Source organism: Arachis hypogaea, chromosome 4 (genome assembly GCF_003086295.3).
Source record: "Arachis hypogaea cultivar Tifrunner chromosome 4, arahy.Tifrunner.gnm2.J5K5, whole genome shotgun sequence".
In the NCBI taxonomy this organism is placed as follows: Eukaryota; Viridiplantae; Streptophyta; class Magnoliopsida; order Fabales; family Fabaceae; genus Arachis; species Arachis hypogaea.
Genome location: NC_092039.1, coordinates 48,863,278 through 48,870,191, shown reverse-complemented (window position 1 = coordinate 48,870,191; position 6,914 = coordinate 48,863,278). Strand labels below are relative to the sequence as shown.

The 6,914-nt window shown below is 36.5% G+C and overlaps 1 non-coding gene across 1 annotated transcript; it reads left to right on the top strand.

The window, feature by feature from the left end:
- The first annotated feature begins 6,056 nt into the window (after positions 1 to 6,056).
- On the top strand, positions 6,057 to 6,164 carry LOC112798736 (small nucleolar RNA R71). The gene has a single exon (XR_003200333.1). It is a non-coding gene; the product is annotated as a small nucleolar RNA R71 (small nucleolar RNA).
- The last annotated feature ends 750 nt before the right edge of the window (positions 6,165 to 6,914 follow it).

The window sequence follows — 6,914 nt, the reverse complement described above, 5'->3', positions numbered from 1 at the left end:
GGTCTCTATGTGAGCCTCAGATTCCTTTGGATCCTAAATAGGGAACTCCTTCCTACTTGAGAGACGTCCCATGAGGTCTTCCTCATTGGGATTCGCGTCCTCTCCCTCCTCCTTGCATTCGGCCATACTGATTATATCAATGGCCTTGCACTCTCTTTTTGGATTTTCTTCATTATTGCTTGGGAGAGTACTAGGAGGGGTTTCAGTGATTTTCTTACTCAGCTGGCCCACTTGTGCCACCAGATTTCTGATGGAGGACCTTGTTTTATTCATGAAACTTAAAGTGGCTTTAGAAAGATCAGAGACTAAGTTTGCTAAGTTAGAGGTATTCTATTCATAATTCTCTGTCTGTTGCTGAGAAGATGATGGATAAGGCTTGATATTGCTAAGCCTATTTCTTCCACCATTATTAAAGCCTTGTTGAGGCTTTTGTTGATCCTTCCATGAGAAATTCGGATGATTTCTGCATGATGAATTATAGGTGTTTCCATAAGGTTCACCCATGTAATTTACCTCTGCTATTGCAGGGTTTTCTAGATCATAAGCTTCTTCTTCAGAAGATGCCTCTTTAGTACTGTTGGATGCATTTTGCCATCCATTCAGATTTTGAGAAATCATGTTGACTTGCTGAGTCAACACTTTGTTCTGAGCCAATATGGCATTCAGAACATCAATTTCAAGAACTCCCTTCCTATGAGGTTTCCCATTATTCACAGAATTCCTCTCAGAAGTGTACATGAATTGGTTATTTGCAACAATGTCAATAAGTTCCTAAGCTTCTACAGGCGTTTTCTTTAGGTGAATGGATCCACCTGCAGAGTGGTCCAATGACATATTGGAAAACTCAGAGAGACCATAATAGAATATATCTAATATGGTCCACTCTGAAAACATGTCAGAAGGACATTTTTTGGTCATCTGCTTGTATCTTTGCCAAGCTTCATAGAGGGATTCACCATCTTTTTGCTTGAAGGTCTGAACATCCACTCTAAGCTTGCTCGGCTTTTGAGGAGGAAAGAATTTATCTAAGAAGGCCGTGACCAGCTTATCCCAGGAGTCCAGGCTATCTTTAGGTTGTGAGTCCAACCATGTTCTAGCTCTGTCTCTTACAGCAAAAGAGAAAAGCATGAGCCTGTAGACTTTAGGATCTACCCCATTCGTCTTAACAGTCTCACAAATCTGGAAGAACTCAGTTAAAAACTGGTAAGGATCTTCAGCTGGAAGTCCATGAAACTTGCAGTTCTGTTGCATTAGAGCAACTAATTGAGGTTTCAGCTCAAAATTGTTTGCTCCAATGGCAGGAATTGAGATGCTTCTTCCATCAAACTTGGACGTGGGTTTAGTAAAATCACCAAGCATCCTCCTTGTATTATTGTTGTTGGGTTCGGTTGCCATCTCCTTCTCTTGTTTGAAAATTTCAGAAAGGTTGTCTCTAGATTGTTGTAATTTAGCTTCAGAGTCCTTTTAGGTTCTGGATCAGCTTCAACAAGAATGCCTTTTTCCTTGTTCCTGCTCATATGAAAGAGAAGAGAACAAGAAAAGAATAGAAGAGGAATCCTCTATGTTAGTAGAAGAAGAAAGAGAATAAAGAAAGGAGAATCCAAACACAAGGGTAAGGATAGAGGCAGTGATTAGAGATGAAGAGAGGTGAAGAGAAGTGTTAGAAATGAATAAATAAATAGAAGAAGATGAGAGAGAGAATTCGAAAATTAATTTTGAAAAGGAGTTAATGATTTTCGAAAATTAAAGATGAGATAGAATTAAAATTTAAAACAATTAGTTAATTAAAAAGAATTTTTTTGAAAAAGAGGGAGGTATTTTCGAAAATTAGATAGGGGAGAGTAGTTAGGTGGTTTTGAAAAAGATAAGAAACAAACAAAAAATCAAATAGTTAGTTGAAAAAGATATTAAAGTCAAATTTGAAAAGATAAGAAGATAAGAAGTTAGATAAGATATTTAAAATCAAATTTTTGAAAAAGATAAAATTTTGAAAAAGATATGATATAAATGATAAGATAAGATAAATTTAATTTTTAAAATTAAAATTAATTACTTAACTAACAAGAAACTAAAAGATATGATTCTAGAATTTAAAGATTGAACCTTTCTTAACAAGAAAGTAACAAACTTCAAATTTTTTAATCAATCTCATTAATTGTTAGTGTAATTTCGAAAATTTGAAATAAAATTAAGAAAAAGATTTTTGAAAAAAATTTTTAAATTTTCGAAAATCATAAGATAAAAATGAGAAAGATTTGATTTTTGAAAAAGTTTTGAAAAGATAGGATTTTTAAAATTGAAAATTTGACTTGACTTGTAAGAAACAACTAATTTTATAAATTTTTGACAACTCAAATTTTCGAAAATTATGAGAAAATTAAGGAAAAGATATTTTTTTGATTTTTTAATTTTTAATGATGAGAGAGAAAAACATAAAAATTGACTCACAACATAAAAATTCTGAATCAAAACACAAAATGCATGCAAGAACACTATGAATGTCAAGATGAACACCAAGAACACTTTGAAGATCATGATGAACATCAAGAACATATTTTTGAAAACTTTTTGATGCAAAGAAAACATGCAAGACACCAAACTTAGAAATCTTTAATGCATGGACACTATGAATGCAAAAATGCATATGGAAAACCATAAAAGACACAAAACAAGAAAACTTCAAGATCAAACAAGAAGACTTACGAAGAACAACTTGAAGATCATGAAGAACACTATGAATGCATGAATTTTCGAAAAATTCAAGAAATGTTTTTAAAGCATGCAATTGACACCAAACTTAAAACATGACTCAAGACTCAAACAAGAACACAAAACATTTTTGGTTTTTTTGATTTTATGATTTTTTTGTATTTTCTTTTATTTTTTTTTTCGAGAAAACATATAGGAAAAGAAATTAAGAGATTCAAAATTTTTAATAAGAATTCCAGGAATCTTTCAATGTTAGTCTAAAGCTCCAATCTAAGGGTTGGGCATGGCTTAATAGCCAGCCAGCTTTAGAAGATATAAATCAGGCATGCAACAGCTGATATTTCATCCAACTCTATATACATACTCTTTTATGTTAACAAGTGGAAGCCTCAATCCAATTGAGTTAGACATGGCTTTACAGCCAGCCAAGCTTCAACATGCTTCATGAAACGCTAGAATTCATTCTTAAAAAAATTTGAAAAATTTTCGAAAACAAAGGGAAAAATTTTGAAAAATATTTTTTTTTGAAAACTTTTTGAAAAGAGTATAAAAAAGAAAATTACCTAATCTGAGCAACAAGATGAACCATCAGTTGTCCAAACTCGAACAATCCCCGGCAACGGCGCTAAAAACTTGGTGGACGAAATTGTGATCATCAACAATGGCGCCAAAAACTTGGTAGCGCTCTCAAACGTGAATCACACTTAGTCACAACTCCGCACAACTAACCAGCAAGTGCACTGAGTCGTCCAAGTAATACCTTACGTGAGTAAGGGTCGATCCCACGGAGATTGTTGGTATGAAGCAAGCTATGGTCATCTTGTAAATCTCAGTTAGGCGAATAGTAATTGTTATGGATTTTTCGAATAATAAATAAAGCAGAAAATAGAGATAGAGTTACTCATGTAATTCAATGGTGGGAATTTCAGATAAGTGTATGGAGATGCTTGTCCCTGTTGGATCTCTGCTTTCCTACTGCCTTCCTTCAATCCTTCTTATTCCTTTCCATGGCAAGCTGTATGTAGGGCATCACCGTTGTCAATGGCTACATCCCATCCTCTCAGTGAAAAAGGTCCAAATGCTCTGTCACGACACGGCTAATCATCTGTCAGTTCTCGATCATGTTGGAATAGAATCCCTTAATTCTTTTACGTTTGTCATCACGCCCAACAATCGCGAGTTTGAAGCTTGCCACAATCATTCAATCCCTGAATCCTACTCGAAATACCACAGACAAAGTTTAGACTTTCCGGATTCTCATGAATGCCGCCATCAATCTAGCTTATACCACGAAGATTCTGATTAAGGAATCCAAGAGATATGCGCCCAGTCTAAAGTATAACGGAAGTGGTTGTCAGTCACGCGTTCATAGGTGAGAATGATGATGAGTGTCATGGATCATCACATTCATCATGTTGAAGTGCAACAAATATCTTAAAACAGGAATAGCTGAATTGAATAGAAAATAGTAGTAATTGCATTAAAACTTGAGGTACAGCAGAGCTCCACACCCTTAATCTATGGTGTGTAGAAACTCCACCGTTGAAAATACATAAGTGATGAAGGTTCAGGCATGGCCGAATGGCCAGCCCCCAAGCGTGATCAATAGTCTCCTAAGATGAATAATAGAATAAAACCGAGACCAAATATGTAACGTGGTCGAAAGACAACTAGTACAATAGTAAAATGTCTTATTTATACTAAACTAGCTACTAGGGTTTACAGAAGTAAGTAATTGATGCATAAATCTACTTCTGGGGCCCACTTGGTGTGTGCTTGGGCTGAGCTTGATCTATCCACAAGCTGAGGCTTCTCTTGGAGTTGAACGCCAAGTTGTAACGTGTTTTGGGCGTTCAACTCTGGTTCGTGACGTGTTTCTGGCGTTTGACTCCAGAATGCAGCATGGAACTGGTGTTGAGCGCCAGTTTATGTCATCTAATTACGAATAAAGTATGGACTATTATATATTTCTGGAAAGCTCTGGATGTCTACTTTCTATATCCGTTAAGAGCGTGCCATTTAAGGTTTTGTAGCTCCAGAAAATCCATTTTGAGTGCAGGGAGGTCAGATTCCAACAACATCAGCAGTCCTTTGTCAGCATCCTATCAGAGTTTTGCTCAGGTCCCTCAATTTCAGCAGAAAATACCTAAAATCACAAGAAACACACAAACTCATAGTAAAGTCCAGAAATGTGAATTTTGCATAAAAACTAATGGAAACATCCCTAAAAGTAACTAGATCATACTAAAAACTACCTAAAAATAATGCCAACAAGCATATAAATTATCCGCTCATCATTCATCCTCCCAAGTCTCATTACCAAATAGCTTGGCATTCAACTTCATGATTGCTCCTAAATATCGGGCAACTTGCCTTTCAACAATGTCTTCATCTTCTTCAGAAGATGAATAATCATCAGAGCTCATGAATGGTAAAAGGAGGTCCAAGGGAATCTCTATGGTCTCTGTATGAGCCTCAGATTCCTTTGATTCCTCATTAGGGTATTCCTTACCGACCATTGGACGTTCCCTGAGGTCTTCCTCATTGGGATTCACATCCTCCTCCTCTTTCTTAGGTTCGGCCATTTTGATTACATCAATGGCCTTGCACTCTCATTTGGAATTCTCTTCTGTATTGCTTGGGAGAGTGCTAGGAGGAGTTTCAAGAACCCTTTTACTCAGCTGTCCCACTTGTGCCTCCAAGATTCTAATGGAGGATCTTGTTTCAGTCATGAAACTAAGAGTGGCCTTAGATAGATCAGAGACTATATTTGCTAAGCTAAAAGGATTCTGTTCAGACTGCTCTGTTTGTTGCTGAGATAATGATGGGAAAGGTTTGCTATTGCTAAACCTGTTTCTTCCACCATTGTTATTATTGAAGCCTTGCTTCTGTTGATCCTTCCATGAAAAATTTGGATGATTTTTCCATGAAGGATTATAGGTGTTGCCAAAGGCTTCACCCATGTAATTCACCTATGCCATTACAGGGTTGTTAGGATCATAAGCTTCTTCTTCAGAAGATGCTTCTTTAGTACTGTTGGATGCATTTTGCAATCCATTCAGACTCTGAGAGATCATATTGACTTGTTGGGTCAATTTTTTGTTCTGAGCCAGTATGGCATTCAGAGCATCAATTTCATGAACTTCTCTCTTTTGAGGCGTCCCATTACTCACAAGATTCCTCTCAGATGTATACATGAACTGGTTATTTGCAACCATTTCAATAAGTTCCTGAGCTTCTGCAGGTGTTTTCTTTAGGTGAATGGATCCACCTGCAGTGTGGTCTAGTGACATCTTGGAAATTTCAAACAGACCATCATAGAATATATCTAATGTGGTCCATTCTGAAAGCATGTCAGAAGGACACCTTTTGGTCAGTTGCTTGTATCTTTCCCAAGCTTCATAGAGGGACTCACCATTTTTTTGTCTGAAGGTCTAAACGTCTACTCTAAGCTTGTTCAACTTTTGAGGAAGAAAGAAATTGGCTAAGAAAGCCGTGACCAGCTTATCCCAAGAGTCCAGGCTATCTCTAGGTTTTGAGTCCAACCATGTTCTAGCTCTGTCTCTTATAACAAAAGGGAAAAGCATAAGCTTGTAGACTTTAGGATCAACTCCATTGGTCTTAACAATATCACAGATCTGTAAGAACTCAGTTAAGAACTGATAAGGGTCTTCTGATGGAAGTCCATGAAACTTGTAATTTTGTTGTAGTAGAGAAACTAATTGAGGCTTTAGCTCAAACTTGTTTGCTCCTATGGCAGGGATTGAGATACTTCTTCCATAGAAGTTGGAAGTTGGTGTAGTAAAATTACCAAGCATCTTCCTTGCATTGTTTTTTGGTTCGGCCATAATTGTTTCTTTTGCTGCTTCCTTTTCGATAATTTTAGTGAGGTACTCTTCAGAGTTTTGTGCTTTAGCTGCTTTTAGCTTCCTCTTAAGAGTCCTTTCAGGTTCAGGATCAGCTTCAACAAGTATGCCTATATCTTTGTTACTGTTCATATGAAAGAGAAGAAAACAAAGAAAATATGGAATCCTCTATATCACAGTATAGAGATTCCTTGAGGTGTCAAAGGAAAACAAGAATGGAAGGATGAGGTAGGTAAGGAAGAATTCGAACACACAAAGAGAGATGGAGTTTGAATTGACAATGGAGGAGGAATGTTAGTGTTTAAATTGAAAATGATAAGAGAGGGGAATAATTTTCAA